This window comes from Astatotilapia calliptera, chromosome 1, assembly GCF_900246225.1.
Source record: "Astatotilapia calliptera chromosome 1, fAstCal1.2, whole genome shotgun sequence".
Taxonomy (NCBI): Eukaryota; Metazoa; Chordata; class Actinopteri; order Cichliformes; family Cichlidae; genus Astatotilapia; species Astatotilapia calliptera.
In genome coordinates this window covers 11,326,050-11,348,353 of record NC_039302.1, presented here as the reverse complement: position 1 = coordinate 11,348,353, position 22,304 = coordinate 11,326,050, and positions in this window count along the sequence as shown.

Genomic DNA, 22,304 nt, shown 5'->3' with positions numbered 1-22,304 from the left:
ATGGATTTGCCTTCCCAGAGCGCAGACCTCAACATTATGAAGCAGTGTGGGATCATCTTGACAGAGAACAAAACAAAAGGCAGCCAACATCCAAAGAAGCAGGGACGTGCAGAGAGGTTTAAGGGGGCGGGTGCTCAAAGTTAAAAAGGGGCACATTGAACCAGGCTGAATAACAACAACACACATTCATCAAGAATCTAATATGGGAAGGGCAGGGCTGTGTTGATCTGAGACTGTAGACATTAAAAAGTCCATAGGAGAGATGGTAGCTGATTAAACAAGTGTCATGAGATAATAACAAAATGCAAAGATTGGTGACAGCGCTTGGAACCATAAGGCAACGAAAAACTGTGACAAACTCGGCTCTGCCTGTGAATCACTCTTTGCTTCTCTTCTTCCTTCCTTCCCATCATTTCATATATCACTCTCCACTTGCTGTCTATCTGAGAACAAGGCACAACTTGCTATTGCAATAAACTATAATCTAATTATCCACACCTAACAACTCTTGCACTTAATCTATAATAAAATGATGACAGAAAAATGTTATAGCCCTGCCTTTAGTAGCCTCATACAGCTCCTACTGTTTCCTCCTCATGTCCTTACCAGCCATGTCTGCACAATGTTATATCATGAGTAATATTTTTTTTAAATCCAGCTAAATAAAACACACACATGCACACACAGTGACATTTTAGACCTTCTTCAGAATACTGTATATACTATGGGCATCCTTACATTATTATTCATTACTAGAGCTACAATAATAAAGCAATGAGGAGGGGGAAGTAATAAATATGAAATAATGTATTTATGATGATTCCATTTGTTTCACTATCCACTCTGTGCAGGGCAAAGCTTATTACATGTTTAAACTGTAGAGATACAATCATTTTACTGCTGTAAAATCCTAATTTTGTCTTATTTAAAATATAAATCTAATATAATCTGCTTCTTAATGTATGTTCTTTAAAATACAGCATGTGTTTTTTAATATTATAATTATAATAATTATTATATGGACATGCATATTAGATCGTTTTTTAGTGAAATATATTCCCTCCAGAAAGGCAGGAAATGCCCAGAAACTTACTTTAAAACTAAATATGTTCCCTAAAACGGTGACAGAGCTACAGACCCATGACAGCCTTACACAGGTAGCCAGCAGCTATGACCAGCACTACTTGTGCAGTTAATAAAAGGACAGGTAATGTTTGTCGCGCTGTTGCACACACAGCACGCTCGTTTGTTTCAGTTCGTCAAATTGCCACAAGACAGCTTACCAACGTGTACGTAATAAGCTAATACTCCTGGGTGCTATACACTACAGTGTACGCTGTACACCTACTTACTGGTTTTGTCGCATCAGTCTGCGTCTCTGAGTTAACTTGTGTTTCTCCTACAGCTCCGGACCGCAAAAAATGCGCGTGCTCTTTGTGAGCTCGTTCCCGGCTCGTAACCAGCGCGTTCTGCCGTCGAGGGCGATCATTGGTTAAATGTGATCATGTGACTGATGCAAGCCAGATCCTTTTATTTAGCAAAACTGTGATTAATAGTTAAATATTATTGTTGAGGGGCACAGACAGGACTCCGCACGCACACACACATAAAAAAATAAATAAATAAAAAAAAATAATTTAAAAGTTGCCTCAACAAAAGGGCACTTTGGGCACTCATCAGGAAAGGGGCGGGTGCTCAAGCCCCTCTAGCCCCCCCCCCCCCCCCCCCCCCCCCTCTGCACGTCCCTGCAAAGAAGAGATTTGAATGTCCTTCAAAAAGCCTGGAGAACTACTCCTGAACACTAAAGAAATGACACAAAGGCTCGCCTGAGAGAGTTCAGGCTGTGCTGAAAAATAAAGGTGGTCCAATAACACTGTGGAAGCATAATATAAAATCAGTGAAGAAATGTTCTAATGAATAAAAAGATCACATGCAACTGTCCTGCCTCTTGTTTGTACTTTTTGGATTTTGAGACTCACTCAGGCACCATTTAACAGAGAACAAAGGGAGGTGAGCAAGACCTGACTGAGCTTCAGTGTAACTGTTCCACATCTGTTTATCTGCTCTAATTCATCTCACTGATGAGATTTAACAGAACGCATCAGCACAATGCTGTTTATCCTCTTTCCCCCTTAAACTCCCTTTTACATATCGGCTGTAACACTCTCCTTCATTGTTTGTAGAAAAATGATGTGAACGATCTGTGGGGGATGATATGCAACCTACCATCATGGCACTGGCCTAGTTATTTAAGCCACACTGACATCATCAAGCACGGCCTGCCTGCCAGCCACCATGACACACAGGACATCAGAACAGAATATTGTGAGGCAGAAGCCCAGAGAGAATGTGACACATACTCATAAACAGTGTCAACAACAATGGCGGGGCACACTCATCGTGTCGTATGTGTCTATCCATTTAGCATTTGGTGACTACCATTTTTTAAACTTCAAGTGTCAGACTTTACAGCTGTTCTGCGTTCATGGACTGGTCATAATGACTGATGATTAGCAATAGGTCCTACAAAGAACATAAGTCCTCCATCAAAAGAGTTACATTTACAGTTTAACCTTCAACATCAGGTTATAATTTACGCTGTCGTAATCTTGTGTAAATTAGAAACAAATTCACCAATGACTACCGTTACATAACCCAGAGTGCCATCCACGAGCTTTAAATCCTGTGAGACTTTACCAAAAATGCTCTCTTTTGTTTGTTTTTGAAATTTTTTAAGATTGCAGAGAGGAAGTGTGACTAAAACCTTGAGTGCATTCCTTCAGGATGAAGTCTCGATGAGTGACTGAAAAAGCAGTCTAACCTGTTTATACTAATGCACGTGTTTGCATCTTATTTTGAGATAATGGAAGATATCTGCTTTAGATTATTAGGAAAAAGGGAATTGGTACCAGATATGTTGTTCAGTGACTTTGGTTTGCAGGCCAAGAATACTGAGGTCTCTGAGACTCCACTGCTGCAGCACACTATGTGTGAAGATAAGAATGTATTTAGAGCAAAAAAGAAGGAATTGTGCAAGAATGTGTATAGTAGGTGTTTGACAGGGTGAGTAATAGGTACTGTATGTCTGAATATTGCAGGAGGGTTTGATGAAGGTTGATGCAGTGTTTCTAGTCCCTCCAGTACCACTAAGAGACACTACCTTGATCTACAGAGATGAAAATTAAGTGCATTATAGATTTTCTCATTTCATGGATGGCTGCTAGCTGGAGGGAGTTCCAATCTGGGTCTGAGGTGCAAGACATTCTGCTTCCCAGCACAAACATGTAATGGGGTTTCATCACCATTATATGTGATGGGAAGTAATAAAGAAAGAGTGTTCGATACATACTGTTAAAATAGCATGTGAATGTCTCAGCATTGCATCAAGAGGTGTGCAAATAATAACACTCTGTGTAGTTGTGAAGAACTAGCAGGTAGTAAATGGTTACAGAAATAAAGATTCACTGGATCTCGGAAATTGTGTTAATTCTGAATAAAACTTCAAGATACAAGATATAAAAAAGCAGCCAAGCCTGGACGCTGAGCCAGTCAACCTTCTGCATCCTTTGGTTCTATAGTCTGAGCTTCATCTGTGCTGCAATGAGACAAATATAGTGTGTTTACATGACCGCACAAAGTTATAATTTTTCTTTATTGAACCTGTTATACATCTACAACATATCCATTGGCAAGCTTTAAACTTTTTTTTTTTGGAGGGCAGTGACCTCATCCATGGTGTACTGGCCATGAATATCATATGCTTTACAACTGCAAACCGTAATATGGAACTCTCATGAAGATGTCACAGAGGATACCTATACTAATTTACAACTTCTTTTACAATGTTTATTCTTGAACTCTGCTAAAGCAGCTTTTCATGATTCACAGTTCAGAAATGATCCTTATTCACCTTTTACTAGGCCTCGGCACAGCCTCTCAGTTCATCATCTGCCTGAGACAAGCTATTCATTTCAGCCACCTTCCGCTTCCCTTTATGTCTGTTTCTTCTGATTTTCTCACCTCACTAGAATAGATTTGGACAGCAGTCAGGTTTGGCTTTTGTATTTTATTCTGATCTGGCTGTGAGGTGACCATACATCTGCTATCACTGACATCACACAGAGCCAAGGCCAGATAAATATAAAAAAGAAGAAAAAAACTGAGTCAGAGACAGATCAGAGATTTCTGAACTATGACTTTTTGGCTCACAGGAATTGCTTGGCACTCATTGACGGATTATTAGAAACCACGTGTGTATGAGCATATATGTAACAGAGCATGCATATGACATATAATTGGTAAAAACATAGCAGACTCATTCAATATGCTCCAGTGGTTACTTTAAGCCTTTAAATGTTACTTTAACCTCATTAAGGCTGCCTTTGGATTCATCTTCTGATGTGCGCCCACCATATTAATACCCTATTTTTAGATCATTTGTCAAAAGTTTGATTAAGCTCTCTTTTAGAGTACTTAAGAGTCCTGAAAATGAATTAATATTACACTCAAAATAAGTGATGGTGTTCTCCCGAATATGGATTAAAAAAAAGAAAAGAAAACAGTCATTAGATCAACCTGTTTAACTGCTTTTTAAACTTAAATAGCCAATCAGGTGGCATCGCATGGCAGAAACTCAGTGCATTTATTCATAAGATAAGATAACCTTTGTTAGTCCCACGTGTGGGAAATTTGTTAATGAAGACTGTTCTCCAGGTAAAATGCTTTGAATGCACATTTACACAACTAAATGGCTGGAAGATTCAACAAATCCCTTTAGTACGTGACACAAACAAAAGGAAGCATTTCTATAGACAAAGAAACCCCTCCACTTGGTTCGACCTGCTGATGTCATGTGTGACTTCATCAGGACTTTAAAATGAGTAAATGCTAGGCAGGCGTTTCCCCACACCTGACCCACATGAAGACTGAAAAGACAGAACAAAGTAAATATGAACAAATTACTTAATCTGTAACATAATAAAATATAAAGAAACATGTAACTGAGTATTTGCCTGAATTTGCAGAATGTTTGATTTGCCGGCAACAGAACGCTTACAAACCCGAGACAGTGAGTGCAACAATGTTACTCCACAAATAGTAAATCACAGCAAATAAATAGAAACAAAATAATGTGTATAATGTGCAAAAAAAAAAAAAAAAGGTCAACACATGGGACAAACGGAGAGCCTTGCAACTGCTCATCCACTTTGTCACACCTGTCCATCCCTTTATGACCACAATGTAAGCCATCTTCTGATGGCTGTTTTCAGCAGGTTAGTGCTCCATGTAAAGCTAACTTGTATTTGGTACATGGTGTCATACCTGGGGAATATTGTAAGTTGATAAAATTGTTTCCCTTACTCAAGTTTTAGTATTTGTAAAGAAATTCACCTGCTTTGGACTTTTAAAAAGACTATTATGTGTCTGGTATATGAGGAGCTTTAAATAAAATATCAGTTCCCTGTAAAACTGTGGGTTCTACAGGCCTCCAAGTCTGTTTTCAAAGATCAAACATGCAAATATTCGAGGAACTTAAAGCATCCATCATTCTATCTTAACTTGAGCTCCGCGTCTTAGAGTGCATATTGACAGAGCACAAGGGCCACATATTTGATGTGAAAAAACTGAAGGTCCCAGCTCAAACATGCTCAAATGTTGAGCAGAAAGTATTTTTTCTCTCCAAGAAGAGAAGTGTCGAAAAACTCTCCTACTTTTATTTATTGTTCTTCTTTTTTTTGGGAATAAAAAGTATAATAGTCACAAACCCATTACACCATATTTGTTTTCCAGCCTGCATTGTGAAAAAGATTTTTTTTTAAATCATCTATTGATCTATTATCTGTTAATATTTAGTATTTTTGTCCTTAGTTGGTGGTGACAGATTGTTTGAGCTTGAGACTGAAGGCTGAAAGTCAGGCTGTCTGACACTGGAGTGAGTTGAGTAGGCTGGAAGATGCAGAGCTCTGCTGTAGTGAGCTGGCAGGTGAGCCAATGGATTGTTGTCCTGAAACACAAAGAAGAAAATTACTTTGGATTTATGCAAAAATTACTGAAGACCAGAGAGTAGAAGGTCACCATCCTTAGCTGTACACAAATTTCCACACAGATATGACAAACTGGCAAGGGGTGGACAACCAGCTTGGGTTCAAGTGCTGCAGACCTTAATTGTGGATGGGTTTTACATGTGTAGACCAAATACACAGCAGATCAAGGTTGACTGCCACGCCCAGACCTATACACACAAATACATTCACAGGAGAAAATGGAAACACAAGGAAACAAAAGAACACTCAAGAGGAAAGAGTACTGTAAAAAAAGTAAACAATGTTTGAAAGTAGCACAAGACTCACTTCTTTTAGCTGAAGAAATAATTGATAAAATCATATGGTACATGAGCAACATGTGTGCAGGTCTGCTCTTTATGTTTTTCACATTAGAAGACCTGGTGAACTTGTACTATTGTCTCCATCATATCTGCTTCAAATTGAGATTAAATCTAATTGAATGATTCGATTTAATGGCTGAAAATCAATGCTGCGTTCAAAAGGACAAGCTTCTTGTCAGCCCGCTCAGCACGAGCGCTAAAGGATACAGAATAAAGGAAAGATTTGGAATCAGGTCCTTAAAAGTTCAAATATCTAAGCTAGTCATGAACAGACATGTCCTACATACCTGCAGTCACAGATCCAGACATGCAATCTCTAAATTTCTGGCTTTCTCAACAGTTTCATTTACTGTAGCTGATGGTGTTCAGCACAACACGTTGCCAGTGACAACAGCTTTTAGTGATAAATTGTCAGGTAAAAGAAATTAAACACAGAATTTTAGAAAATTCAAAGAGCAAATGAAACGCTAGGAAACATTTATAGCACAGGAACTGAAGCAGTGGCAAAAACAACACAGAGTGACATCTTTTTGTTCTTAATCTGTCAGAGGGATTAATCCTATTGCAGATTTTTGTTTGTTGACATCAGTCAAAACTAAACAGTGAGGTAAGACAGTCTATTCACTGTAAGAAGATGTTCAAACAGCATACTGCAACATAAGACTAACTAAGAAAAACACGTTAAACCTTGATGTTAAGTACAGTTTTCTTGAAACCTGGACTCCTGATGGGGTCGGAGCCTTTTTTGTCCACTTTTTCAGAACCTTTCATGTGTGTGTGGGTGCATGGGTAACACGCACCCACACACACATTCAGTAGATTTTGAATCCCACGTTGACATGTAAGATATCATATCAATCAACGTGGTACAAAAACTTTAGGTTTTTTTCAGGAAATTCTGAATTTTATGAAAACTGGAAACAAATGATTTGGTTGCTGAAAAACAATAAAAAATAAGATAGAAAAATAAAACTACTGTAATACTACACTTATTACTCTGCATACCTTTGTAGATGCTGAATTGAGTGTTATATAAGATAAATGCTGCCCTCCTATAGCAGCAACATCTGTATTCATTTCTATGCTGTTTTCATTTTATTCTTGTGAAATGTGTTTGGTTTGTGTTGGACCTTGTAATGACAGGATAGCTTAGATTGTTAATGTTTCTTAAAAAACAGAAATATGCACTGCCACAGAAAGGTGGAAAATCCTGACGGATCCTCCTTAATCTCAGTGTTTGGTAACAGCACCACTCAATAAGGCAAAACTGCCACAGCAGCCATGGATTCTGGGTGAATAGATGACAATTTATTTTCTTTCTTTAGGGACAAATTAAAACCACACACAACAGTGTAATGTGGTTTTGTATTAGTGCTTCCTCATGCCCCTAGCCTCAGTAATTTTGTACTCCATATTTGATTTTGGAGTTATGCAGCTACACTGTAAGTGTCATTGCTTTCTATCTTCTGCTCCTCCTCTATCTCTTTCTCACACACGTCTTCGGCTCTCTGAGATTTCTGTGTCTGTAGCGATACTGAAGATTGATGACAGCTATTTCAGAGTATCGTCTATGTCTTTGACACCATCCCTGATTCTCTCTCTCGCTTTCTCTCCACACTTGTCTCACTCTCCCCTCCTCTTCCCACTCTTTAGAAGGTCAGCCTCTCTTACTGTGGTTAAACTAGTCCATCTGTCTCTCCTGCATTCCTGTCCAGGCAGCCTTGAGCCAACTGATGGATCTCTCGCAATTGCAGTTGTTTCAGGGATGAATCACTGTCTGTGCCTGTGTGTGTGTGTGTGTGTGTGTGTGTGTGTGTGTGTGTGTGTGTATAGACATAAAATTAATTATTTCCTTTCCTATTCACTGGTTTGAAATTCTGTCGAGGTCCTCCTGTGTTCAGTAGTATAAGTAAATGTGTGTACGTGTGGGTACACTCATCAGAGCATTTGTGTTATGAACTAACCTTTTTTCTCTAACAGGATTATCTGTTCCTTCATTTTAATGTCAATGAGCTTTACTTGGTCTTGCTATGTCTTTCTCTTTCATTCATGTCTGACTGTCTGCCGTTCCATTCTATTCTCAGCAAGCAAGCAATTAATTAATTATACACTTAATTATCTTATTTTACAGCTACTTATATGATAGATTTCAGAATGCATTCGTTTTTCAGACATGTTCTTCTATGCGACGCACAGCATATGACCAGAGCAGACCGGACTAGAGCAGATGGTGGGTGTGAGCAGCTTTGTGAGGTCACTCTTGAGTGTGAGGAGAAGATCAAGGGCTTGGCACACAAACACCCATGTGCACACAAACCCACACAATAGCAGACCATACTAATGTGTGTAATCTCAACAGAGTCGCAACAGGTTTGCAAATGACTGTGATAAACACTGATTAGTGAGGAGGAGAGAGGGTATGTGGAGAATGTCTTCATTACTATTTGTTTACACTGTCCATTTTACTTAATTAATGCATGTGCTTGAGATTGGTTTTACTGGAATATACTGGTACATGCCAATCTGCTAAGCTGCCCATCATACCTTATTTTTTGCATTTGGAAGCTTGCATATTATAATTTATTACATGTATTCAGAATGGTCTCTATATTTCAAAACTGTTCTAAATCCCTGACTAGATCATAAAAAAGAGTGGCATGCATGTCTGGGATGTTGACAAAATCAGTGTGTAGTCACTTATTGGTATTCAGTTTGCATAGCAGGGTCAAAGGTTGGAGTCAAGCTGTGGCCACTGTGCATGAAGCTGGCTACCTATCAGCAAGCATGATTGAATCACAGAATGGGAAATGTGCATACGTGCGATCTGTAAGTGTCCTTTAACAGAGCTGTTTTTGTTAAACACCAAAGAGAAGTACACTGTGCAGCAATCAGAATTTTATTCAGTTTTGTTAGATCGCTCGAAATACTTTCAAATTGGGTTTCATAAAAAAGGGTCAGTGGCATTAATGGCCTACTGTGCATATAAAAGATTACTTTCCATTTCTGTAAATAGTGTACTCTCCCCTTTACAAAGGGAAACATTTTGTTAGTTTTAAAAAGATGCTTATTGGATGTCACCCAACAAGTATCATTCATATACGCTAAAGTGTTAATGTAACAGGATGGGTCAGAAGCAGAGGCATTCTAGTCTTCCAGCCAATGTTGTTGCAATCAAATGAAAACCTATAAAATCCAGTGAAAATGGACTTTAAACCTTTTGCCTCTGTAGAAATCAAAATCATTTTTATTTGTTGTTTCTGTCATGTTTAGATGAGATTATGTCAATGGACTGGTACTTGTATATGGTGCCTTTATACTCCATACGAGCATCATTCACAAACACACAAGTGATTATTTTATATGCTCTGTTGTCTCTGCTCACACTCACACTCACATTCAGTATCTTGTTTGACATGCAGGTTTGCTGGGATTTTGCCACCAGCCTTTCAATTAACAGTCACCTTGCTGTTCTTCTGAGCCACAGTGATAACCTAATGAATTTGCAGCATTGGTCATCTCACAGTTTTAATGTGTTTCACTCAGTAATTGTATAAAATATTTGTTTTCTAAAGTATTTTGCTTTACTGTGAGACTATTTATAGTATTGATGTCAAAACAAAGACTAGAGAAGGTTTATATTGCAATGTGTATTTTAAATATGTGGTTGTTACATGTCTCACAATATTTTAATTAATACTTGATTTCTTGAAATTTTGATCTCTTATTTTAGTCTAGCAAAAAAAACAACATTTATTATATGCCTACCAACATCTAATAGAATAGAGAAGTATCTGGTATGACACCTGAAGGTTTTGGGTGCTTAATAAAAAATAACTGTAGCAAAGAATGTGGTATTTTGGAATCTATCCATCCATCTAAATGGTTATTCAACTTCTAAGCTTTTCATCGCACAGAAATAAGCGGTTTGTCATACTGTAATTACAAATATTAACCAGAAGAGGGCAGTGTTGACTGGAGAGAACAAATCTAGATGACCCTCAGAACTGAAGCAGCTTCTTGGGGAATACATTGCCTGAACACACTACACTATTTCCCTTATCTCAGTTGGTGGGTCTTGGCAAACACCAGCAGTTCTATCTGTAGTAACGGAAAGATGTCTGTGTGTCCATATGCGCATAAAAAAATGTTACTGCTACCAAATTAGTGCATAAAGTGCACAGCCATCTGTGTTTGTTTGCAATACATTTGCAGTGTGTATGTGCATCATACTTCCTTGCATGTATATATGTGACATAGATTTACACGTGTACTATTGGCAGACGGGTGAACCCCAGGAACAGAAGCCTATAGAGTGAGAGGAAATGATTATGCCACATGGTTCCACTATTGCGGCTGGGCAGCTCAACCCCTCCCTTCCCCCCAGCTTATGCAGGGCTCTGTTGGCTCAGCAACCTACAGTGAGATTATCAGAACTGTATCAAGACACAGACCAGTATGGTAAATAAAAAATGAACACACGGTAGACAATAAGATTAGGAAAGCTACCCCACCCAACAAAAAGTGTAGCTTAGAATTCAGAATCACAAAATTTTGCACATATTTCATGCTTGTTTACTATAAAGTAAAAGAAAATATAAAAACTAGATAACATTTAGGTTTTGATTTTGTCCAAATTACCCAGACATGACCTCCTACTGTTGGACATTCTGATTCATTAAGAGGGAACTTGGCACTAATCCAATCACATTACCTGTTTCAAAGGATATCATAGTGTCATTCCTACAATGGTAGAAATGACACTATTTTGACGAAACTACTTTAGAGTTGGGACTTGTAATCGGGTTTGAAAAGGTGCTATTCCCCAATGAAAATTAGATACGACAGAAAATGAAGCAAAAAGAAAGAAAGAAAGAAAAAAAAGAGAGGGGAAAAAAGAAAGAAAGAAAGAAAATGTGTCTTTGAACAGTGGCTGATTTAAAAGTGTACTTTTGTAAATGGTCCTGTCTGTGTGTGTCTTTGTACTCTGGCTGATCATTAATCTGAACTATCAGGTCTGATAAGATGTTTCTAAAGAGAGAAGCAACTGAAAGATCACTTTCAGAGTGATAGGTTTGTGTGTGTGTGTGTGTGTGTGTGTGTATATGTGTGTGGAGACAGAAAGACAGACAGAAAGGTATAGTTTAAAGGACCTTGAGTTTGACGATGGTCATACTGCAGCTGCAGCCCTTGTAAATCTTACAGGAAGCTCATAATAGACTCCTTATCTGCACAGGAGACAATGAAGCCTATCAAGGGAGAACAAAATAAAACGAATCAGTCTGTGAGGTGGAGAAAGAGTATTCAAATGAGCACCTACAGGCATTGGCAGAAGAATTAGCAAGGTCTGGTCAGATGACATTCAGACTCACATGCACATCTAGAAATGTTAAGATGACACCTGCCTTATTTTTAGTTGTTCATTCCTAAGTTAAAGAGAAAAAAAAGGATAAAACTTAAACGTGAGAATTGTTTGGTTAAGACTTTTAAGTCAATGAACTAATGTATTAAAATCCTGCCTATTATATTTGCGTATTATATTTCATATTAATTTACATATTGGAGAGACTGGAGAGAATGCGAGTGTGTCATTTGCCAATATGACAGGAAAAGAAAGCAGGAATAAATGCAAGTTAAAGGTTATTTGTTATTAAATACTGCATGATTAAATAATAATAAATGATTAATGACTCCAGGATGAAAAAACATCCCTTTGTCAGACATCCTTCATTATCACCTTACTCATTCTGCATGACACGTTGTGACTGTGGGGCTGTTAGTTGAAAGCACCAGGCTTAGTCAGATAATTTCCCCTGACAGTGGGTGATATGAAATGAGGTCACCCAGCAAGCACGGTGGCACAGATTCTGCTGTTTAGCTGATTCAAGTATATCATATTTAAGAGTTGGGGAACAGTTCTTCTGTCCTCTACACATCTATGTGTTATACCAGTGCTAAACATGTTTTCTTTGCAGACATCTGTGAGATGCTCTTGAGCATAAATATAGTTTGCAGCACTCCTTTTTTTAATTTATCTAGAATGACACTGCCTTTATGTAACCGTCATAAAAAGGCCAGTGGTTTTTAATGACATTCCATACTGAGTTCACATTTTGCTGCTACACTGATATAGTTCTTTACAGTCAGTAGGGGGCAATAGAGACCAAGAAAAATGCTCATCTGCAAATAACTTGAACCGTTGTTCTAGGCTTGACAATTCTTGATCATTCTTGCACCTGAGATCAACCTATGCTATTGAAAAATATGTCATTATAGAGATAATAAGAGCAGCTGCTGCTATGAGGATTTAATCTTCAAAAGCACGCAGAATAAAGCATACAAATTGCTCTGTGACTCCACTAAAGATCGAGAAAAAAAATGTGTTCATGAATAGAAACATGCTCACATGTGATCGATATGATTTGCAGCCCTTTCAGATGTTTTTTATTTCCTCTTTGTGTGTATTGAATGACTCTCTTAAGATTGTCTGTAATAGTTTGTGCTAGTGATACATGGGAGAGGGATTCAGCTGTCCCGGACTTTTCTCCACTCCGAGTATCACTCCTTTCCTGTAAATGGCAGCTGTCAGAGATGCTCTTGAGTGTATGAGTGCACACATGAAAGAACACGAATGCCTGCATGTGTGTGCTTGACAATGTGTGTGACTTGATCCAGATGGACATGTTAACAAGAGCAAGCATTGCCCTCTGGCAGCAGTTTATTTCTGTGATTAGATTGTGCCATTATGTGATTTCTTCCATAATCAACTCATAATCCCCTCCCGTCTTCACCAGTCACCCTTCCTTTGGCTCCACCTCGTCACTCTTTCCTTCCCCTTTTGGTCCTCGTGTCTCTTTTCATCCTCATCGCACAACGTGTTTGCCTCATGTCTCTTAATGTAGTGCATCTTCTCAACCTCCTGCCCCCAGTGGTTGCACTTGGCCTATAATAATGAGCAATGAGTGAAAGGAAACCGTTGAGCGCCTATTGGCTCAGGGCGCACGATAGCCATTATGGGGCTAAAGCACTGCCAGCGTGCTTGATGAGGGGGAACAACGGAGCCTCGCCCTGGGACACTCCATTAAACTCCCCCTCTTTGTCTTTCTGTCTTTGGATAATACGAAAACACAGAGTAACACACACGCACACAGCTCCAGTGGCTCTCCCGTGTGTTCTTGTACATGACCAAAAGCCATGTCTTCAATCTTGCTTTATAGGATAAGCCATCACCTGGCCAATGGTCTTTGCAGCACCATCTTCTTCCTTCCCCACCAGCGTTACTCCATCCTTATTGCTCTTTCCTTAGCCTCCTGTGTCTTCACATAAGCGTCTCTCAGGCAGCAATATAGGCTTTTAAAAAGACCCGACTGCATAATATGGTAAGAAACAGCCGTTGGCTATTTTAGATTATTGTGGGTCAAATCACATGAAATTGCCAAGGAGCTAAACACAAAGAAAATGTTAAAAGAGAGAGAGGCTTTTTATGGCACTCAACCATACTCATAAAACTAAGACAAAGACAAAATAAAAATCAATTGAGCTTCGGAGAAAAGCCGGGAGGATCACTTTTCATAGTTGTGGATATTGATCATGAATGATGCTTGTTTGCAAACAGTAAAGCCAGGATTGCTAAATGTGGCGCCTTTATTACACCGACTGTATCATTTTTCAGCAGTAAGTTGAACAAGGCTTGCCAGAATTTGTTTAAGTGAGAAATATGACATCAAAATATGTCTCAACTATTCAAAATGCATTCCTTGACACTACAATGACCTTTTGGGGGTTGAAAACTCTTCTTTCTGTATTGTTATTCATCCGAAGTAATTAGTATGCTAATGGGTTAATAAAAGTCTCCTGGTCCTAGGTTGCCTTTGGAGTTGAAATATGACAAAGTTCTTTTTAATGAGGATGTGCTAGTGTTATTGCTTTTTATTGGACTCATCTTTCATCGTAAAACTTTTATTGAAAAACTTTTGCAGAGGGCTTCTATCTCGCTCTCTGAGTGAAATAATGGAGTTCGACCAACAAGCAATCATAGATTTAAATTATACTTTGAGGGAAAGTCTTAACACAGCAAGGGAATATCTTTAGACAGGTTTTTAACAAAGAATTGAAGGCTATAGTTCACTGTAGTGTCAATGCTTTAACACTCAATCTTGCATCATGAGAGCTGAAACTTCATTGAGCTTTTTTTGAAGAAGAAAAATAGACACCAAAGTATTTATTTAAAAAGTTTCAAACTGTTATAATTTTTGTGTGCATCATGGAAATGAGAGAGAACTTGATACTGGATTGGAAAGTGATACCTCGTTCTTTCACATGAAAGTAGCTTAATGGTGACGGAGTTAGGGGACCAAAAAAAGACATTCCAAGATATGCTGTCTAAGTTCATGGCTTCTACATGAACTCACACAGAGAACTGATATTGTTTTTAATGTTGTTGATTACATGCCTCTCTCTTTTTACTACCAAGTAATTGATGATGCAACAAGCAAGTGAAAATAGTGCGAGGCAGCTTTATGGGTCAGTTGAATATAATTAAGTTGAATATAATTAGTTTTTTAATGCTTTTACAAATTTGTGTATTTGGTTATGTGCAGTATAAGTAATTTAAATTTGAATAAATCTGAACTGTGGAAGGGAAGCTCTACAAGCCACTTATGTTATATCCCGGATAAACCCCCAAATATGTTACGGTTCCCAAATCCACAATTCAAAGGAACCTAATATTTTTTTTAAGATGCCACAATTCTGCTGCATTTCCAATAAACCTTTAATAAATATTACATAAATAATAAATTAATAATAATAAACAGACAATTTAAAATTTTATCTTTTGGTGGTTTATTACTAGCAGCCTGTCATAAAAACATATATTTGTTCCCATTTCTTTAGTTGAAACTATGAAAAATTTGAGAGCCATAAAATAGTATCTTTACAGAAACTGAACAAGAAAAATACAAAAGAATTTTTTTTGAGGAAAGTCTAAATAAATGTGAATGTGTGAATGACATAAAATTGTCCAATCAATTTTTTAAACAAGCCAGGTAATCTATGCTAATTGGTCAGGGAACAAAATTGTGCCCCAAGAGGCGAATTCCAAGATCCAATTGAAACTCAGCCTCAGACCCTCATGAGTTAAAAAAAAAACTTTCCATACACTACTATTTGGCCAGTGTCCATATAAGGAAGTCGAAAAATAATTATATATTTCACAAGGACCTCATGGATAATGTAACGTAAAGTTCGAACACAAAATGCATTCTGGCAGGTGGGTTCTGGCAATCACACATAGTGTATGAGCAAACTGTACTTGTAATGTAATGTATAATTTTAATGTATGCCATATTTCTGTAATTAATTGTTTATGATGGATTTTTCTCTTCCCATATTTTTATGAGGGCGGCACCCTAGCACCCTCTACTGACGAGTCGCCACTGATTTCAAGGACGGGGTGTTGGAGGTTTTGACAAAACTGATGGAATTATGAATGCACAAAAGTACCTTCATGATTGGCAACAACTTAATTTTCCAGCATAACAGTTGCCCCAAACACACAATCAATGCACTAAAAACCATACCTGGATTGAAAAACACATAATAGGAAACTATCAGTCATGGATGACCTGGACCTCAACATTATAGAAGCAGTGTGGGATCATCTTTACAGAGAATAGAAGAAAAAGCAGCCAACATCCACATAAAAGCTATTCTGAAGACTACTTAAAGAAATGCCAAGAAAACTTAGTTTAAGTTAGTTCAGTTAAGAGAGCTCAGGCTGTGTTGAAGGATATAGGTGGTCATACCAAAATAGGTTGTTAGAATTGTATAAACTCAGTATTTGAATTATATACTGCATTTCCATTTATGTTTTCATGTTTTAATCAATTGCTACAACTTTTCCCAGCAAAATATAAAGAAATTAGGGTTCACATAAGTCATTTGCAGAGTACTGTATAAAATGGCATACACACTCTCATGAGCTGAGATGTCAAATTAATCTTTTCAAAGTACACCAAAAAGGTTTTTTACAAAATCATTTTTGCCATCCAAATAATCAGCTGGCACTGTTTCTGGTCTTTTAAAGAGTAACCACTAAAATTATGCCAGTCTTAGAAAAGGTCTAGGTGTCTGCAGGTCAAGCATAGTACAGATGAGGTTAGAGTGGAGTGCAAACACCTGTTACCTCTCACAAGCAATCACCTGGATGCATTGTAAGCAGAGCTTGTGCACTATTTCCCATCTGGAAAGGACTAAAGGACAAGGTACAAAAAAAGAATATCTGAACAGTTTGTCCCCAGTTCATTTCACAGTACACGATGACAAACTACTGAAGCTGAAAATTATAGAAGATTAAATATGTATTTCACATTCTGTCGCATTCTTCTGGATAACATGAGTGCAGAATAGCCTACATATATCACAGTGATAAAAGATATGACTGTAGGCTGTGAGGCTGGTCCTGGGTATAATAAAGTAAAAATCTAGGAGTCTATCTAAAGTTCATAAGAAGGTGACTGATGCATAAATACCCCCCCAACCTGACTGGATGTTACAAAAGTAAACTTATAACTCACAAGCATCACACCAAGCTCTACCTCAGTAGTCAATATAAAACATTCATCATACAACAACTTAATACAGAACTGTATCTTTGCTTTCATCAGTCATGTCATTCACACTACGTACATCCCACATTCTGTTGTGTGTTTACTTTGATTTAAAGATAAAAAAAACAAAAACAAAACAAACCATAATGATAGCAAAGTGTGGGTAACAAAGGTTCAAGTGAGAAATATAAGATTATGATTGTCCCCCTTGTCAATATGATGGAAAAACATCTAAAATTGAAATTGCTCTTAAAGATATTCAGATGCATCACTTAGAAAAAAGTAAAGTAAAAGACTCTGGAGAATGTGCTGGACAACTTACATATTTCCTAAGGTGATGGCTGTAATCTGACACTCATACACTGGGCACAAAGATGTGGTTTTTCATTACAACCTGTGAGGTCTGAAAGTAATGTACACAAAACAGAAGCACCCAACCAGTAAAAAAAAAGGAAAAAAAAAAGAATAAGTGCTTTCTTGGTGTTGTAATCATAGCTGGATGGGCTTATTGATTTGATGTTGGAACAATTCCTGGTGTGTGTATTTGTGTGGGTGCATGAGCTTATATTCCTACGCTTATACTCGGGCTCTGCTCTAATTGCGTGTGATGAGGAGATATACTTGTGTTCTCAGAGCCGGGAGAACGTAAAGGACATCAGAGGACATCACAGCGTTCTCGCAGACCCTTATCATCGTGCAATGTTTCATTCTAAGTGAAGAGTGCAGTAACAAAATTGCCACCATCTACCAACACGAGCTGTTTCTCTTATCATAAATAATAAAGGTGCGAGATGGCTGCGTATAAACCAGCCTTGCATAAACTGGATTGCACAAGACAAGAGTAATATGCACGGAAAACAGGCCAAAAGCTAAATGTTCTTCGTCTGGCACTTGCTGAACTTCACGTAAAATTATAAGACTCGAGAGAAAACACATGATGAAATATCTGACCATAACTCAGCAACAAAACCAAACAAAGGAGCAGAGGTACTAGATCCTCCTCCTTCTCGCACGCTGACATTACTTTCTATTCAGATCTAAATAATTCTCTATCATGAGTGCACCTGGGTGAGGATGGGTTGCTTTGGGAGAACCCATCTTAATCATCTTAGAGCTTCTCCACTGATGAAATATTAACTCCAGGTTAACAGCAGCAAAACCATTGATTCTGACCACAGCTTTGAGTGTGCAGCATTTAAAGCAGCCCTTCAGGAAAGCATGGCATGACTGGCATGTTAGCAAGGTTCCACATAAAAGGACATGGAGGAATTTGCATCGCAAAGTGCTGCTAGTAGCTCTCCTCCAAATAAAGGGGAGTGAATTGGTGTTTGACACATCAAGCTGACAGCTTGAGGTGAGGCAGGCAAATTCCTGTAATCTCTCTCTTTCTCTCTGTATGTGTATGTGAGTGTTCAGGAGAGTCTAAAGAGCACAGAAGGGCCGGAGAGGTCCCCTTGGCATCTGCTGGCTCAACAGCCACCAAGGCCCTCTAATGAGTATAATGAGTCTTTGCCACAGAACTCCTGTCACACTCCCTTCATTCATATTGATTTATGTATTGTTTCTGCAGTGACATTGTCTTTGATGTGGTGTCAGGGGGAAAACGAAGGGAAGAGAAGTCATTGTTAAAGCCGTAATTACAACACACACTCCATGTGGGTACAACGTGATGCAAGACAGGACAAACACTTTGGATTTGAGGAACCCCTGGCTCATTAAGATTTGGTGTCATGACAGATTTAGGAGCTTTTCCTAACTAATCAGCTCTTTTTCCTTTCTCCTGTATAACCCATGACCTCACTTTAGTTTACAATTCATATTCTTTAAACTATGATTTGAAAGGGGGGGGGGGGGTATAAGGATAATGGAATGTGTGAGTGCAATGATAAACAGAGGAAAACATAAAGGAAAGAAACCTTCTAGAGCCCCTTTTTCTGATTCTAAATGATGTTGATGAGCTGCCCTTTGGCAAAAAGTGAGAGTAATTTATGCAATTTTCAATCATTTGCATTGTTTGAATTGCTTCATACACATTCGCTTTTGGCAAAAGTACTTAAAAACCATTATTTACAATTTGTTTACTGCAATGCTCCATTTACATGTTTTCACTTCAAATACACCCACACACCACATGTGAATTATAGATGACATTTTGTTTTTAAACTCACTTTTAGCAATACAAGGACCCGGGGCTCTACTGTATGAGCTGTTTTAAACATATGCATTTAAACCTTTTTTCTTTTTTAGCAAAGCTATTAATGAGCGGTGAGTCAAACCTGCATAATCACAGTGACCACAAGGGCTCCATTCTTCACTTGGTACCATAGCATGTCCCTGGTGTTTTGCCTCATTAGCCAAACATCTATTCCAGTTACTGACTGGCCCATTCTAAGAACTATTTGGCTTTATTCTGCAATTTCACTGCTATATGGCTCTCACCTTCCACCGATTATAGATGGAAGAGGTTCTAAACAAGGATGGCCAATTAATTTTCCCAAGAGGCCACATGAGAAACTGGGAGTGCCATGGAAGGCTGCACCAAAAAGCTCGTAAAGACACAAGATTAATATTCAGTAAAACTGAGTTAAACTTACTGGTGCTGCCCTCTACAAGAGTCGCTGTTAAGTATGTGGCCCCTTGGGAAAATTAATTGCCCACCCCTGAATCTGTGAGACTATTGTGTCCTGTTTTGTTTCATTTTTAATGTCTCATGAGCATCTAAACACTGTGCAACATTAAGTGTAAGGACCTTTTTTATTACACCATCCATTTATTCTTCTTTACTATCCTCTCTGCCATACATCCTTATCTTCAACTGGAAAACACACAAGGATTCTGTTGTGTTTTTCTCTGTAATCTACACAGGCCATAATTGTAACATAGAGAAGTTGCTTGGAGAAAATTTAAAGCTTTATGCATCAGATATGGTTAAATACTCCACAATCTGGATGTGAGTGGCTTACTGCTTGCTAATATTCTTGGATGGCTGGAAACACTGCAGGACCCTAGTTTCAACATTTTGGCCAAATTCAAGGATATATATATATATAACTAAATGAAAATTCAGTCTCATTCTCTCTTCTCCTGTAATTAGGCATTTCCAGCCTCACCTGTATGGACCGTACCACTTATCAAGGTAAGGAAGGTGCCATAAAAACAAAGAACCAAAGTATACATACACATATTACTAGCAATAATCCTGGTTTCAGCCAACACCTTTACATATGAGTACTGATAGATATATTAGATATTCTAATGCACGTATATATGTTAAAGGAATGTCAGCTACATAAACACTCCACATGCTTCTTTTAGCTAAAATCTCAGATGTTGTTGAACATGTTTTTTGGAATAGGACCCACCCACTTGATTCCCAGGAATACAGATGACCCATAAACAATTGTGAAAAATCCGGTTGTTCAGTCTGTCGTCACTAGCCGTGTCTGGACCTAAACTCCGCTGCAGGTCCATATATCAAACGATCACTGTGGCATTACTGAGAGTTGAAAAACTGTCTAAAGTCTTTCATCTTTAATAAAATGATCAGCGTTCTGCTCTACCAGGTGTAACAATTGAGTTTAACATCCAGGCATCCATGAAAACGGAATTTATGACATTTAACGGAGTTAGAAGTTAGCAGGGAGTTAGCTCGCTAGCTTCTATCTAAATACAATATAGCATGTCCTGACTGCGGGGTTTTGGAAACAAATTAAAACGTACAGCTCTGTTATCACTTCCAACATAAATGAAGACAGAAAGCTAAACAGCAGTGACGTTTGTAGGGTTACTGAAGTTTGGCTAGCTGGTATATAATGATGTGCTACGTGACCGCTAGCAACACAGCTATGTTAGCATAATATAAACAAGCTAACTTTTTTTCCACTCGATAAACGTTAACGTGAGTGTTCTCGGTGGTCAGGAACAAATGTAATCGTATGGCAGGATGCTGTAAAAGGACCAAACTTCAGCCAGGAGAACAACTGAGATAATCCATCCACAATACGAGGTTAGTCATTCATATACTGCTGCATGGGCTGGGCTGTAGTTACATCCTAAGGTTTTAAAAACTGACCTTAAATAAATGATTAGCGGTAATAAAAGCCGAGGGAGGTCAACAGTGATCACTGACTGTTTTAGGAGCTTTTTGAGATCAAATAGAAGAAAATACAAAACATTAAACATGTTAACAACACAAAAGCCATATTAAACGCAGACTACTTTAATAATAATAATAATAATAATAATGGATACTTTATTGATCCCCATGGGGAAATTACTTGTTTTTCTCTGCATTTGACCCATTCACTCTGTGAAGCAGTGGGCAGCCCACTAAGCAGGCGCCCGGGGAGCAGTGTGTAGGGACGGTACATTGCTCAGGGGTACCTCAGGGTAGCCGTTAAGTGGATTCGAACCGCCGACCTTCCGATCATGGGGCGACCACTTTACCTACTGAGCTATCCCTGCCCTTTAGGCCCGGAAGCAGGATTCGTCGTGTCATCCCTGAACAACCGGATTGCAAAACACTGAAATTGAACTGACCAAGTCAGCAACTAAATTAAACAGAAAGTCATGTAATCAATAATGAAACACTACACTGATACTACTGGGAAATGGGTACAATGGAAATGGGGAAGGAGTGACCCCTGTCAAAGGGAGAATGGACATCAGTGTAGTCCACACATTAAAGATCAGACATCCGTTTTCCATTGTTATTTGCTTGTGTATGCCTTACCCTTACCAAAGAGTTTGCTATTACATTTTGTTCCTCATATTATAGCAGCTTTAATAGACTGGAAAATGAACTCGCAGTTGGAGATAGCATTTGAATATACAGTATGGAGAATACAGTAATTGAAAGAGGTAATAATATTATAGCAAATGCTTAGACTTCATTAGCAAGTGTGTTTAAAGTTCAGCTTTTTTGGACTGCATTAAAATGTGTACTTAATAAATATTAGATCAATCTAAAAAAAATTGACATAACAAGATCAGATATCTTCTACTGAAAAAAAAACAGGTACTAAAAGCAAAAAAAAAAAAAAAAAAATTAATTAATAATCTCTTATTCTGTTCAGGGTTGCATGGGGCCTGGACAAGTCCTGGACAGGTCACCAGTCTGTCGCAGGGCTAACGCAGAAAGATAGACAACCATTCACATTTACATGTACAATTTAAAATCACCAATTAATGTAACCCCACTAGCTGTGAGAAGAAGTCGGAGTACCCAGAAAGAACAAACACAGACATGGTGATAACATGAAAACTCCATACAGCCAGATGGTGTATGTAAGCCCAGTACATTCTTCCTGTGA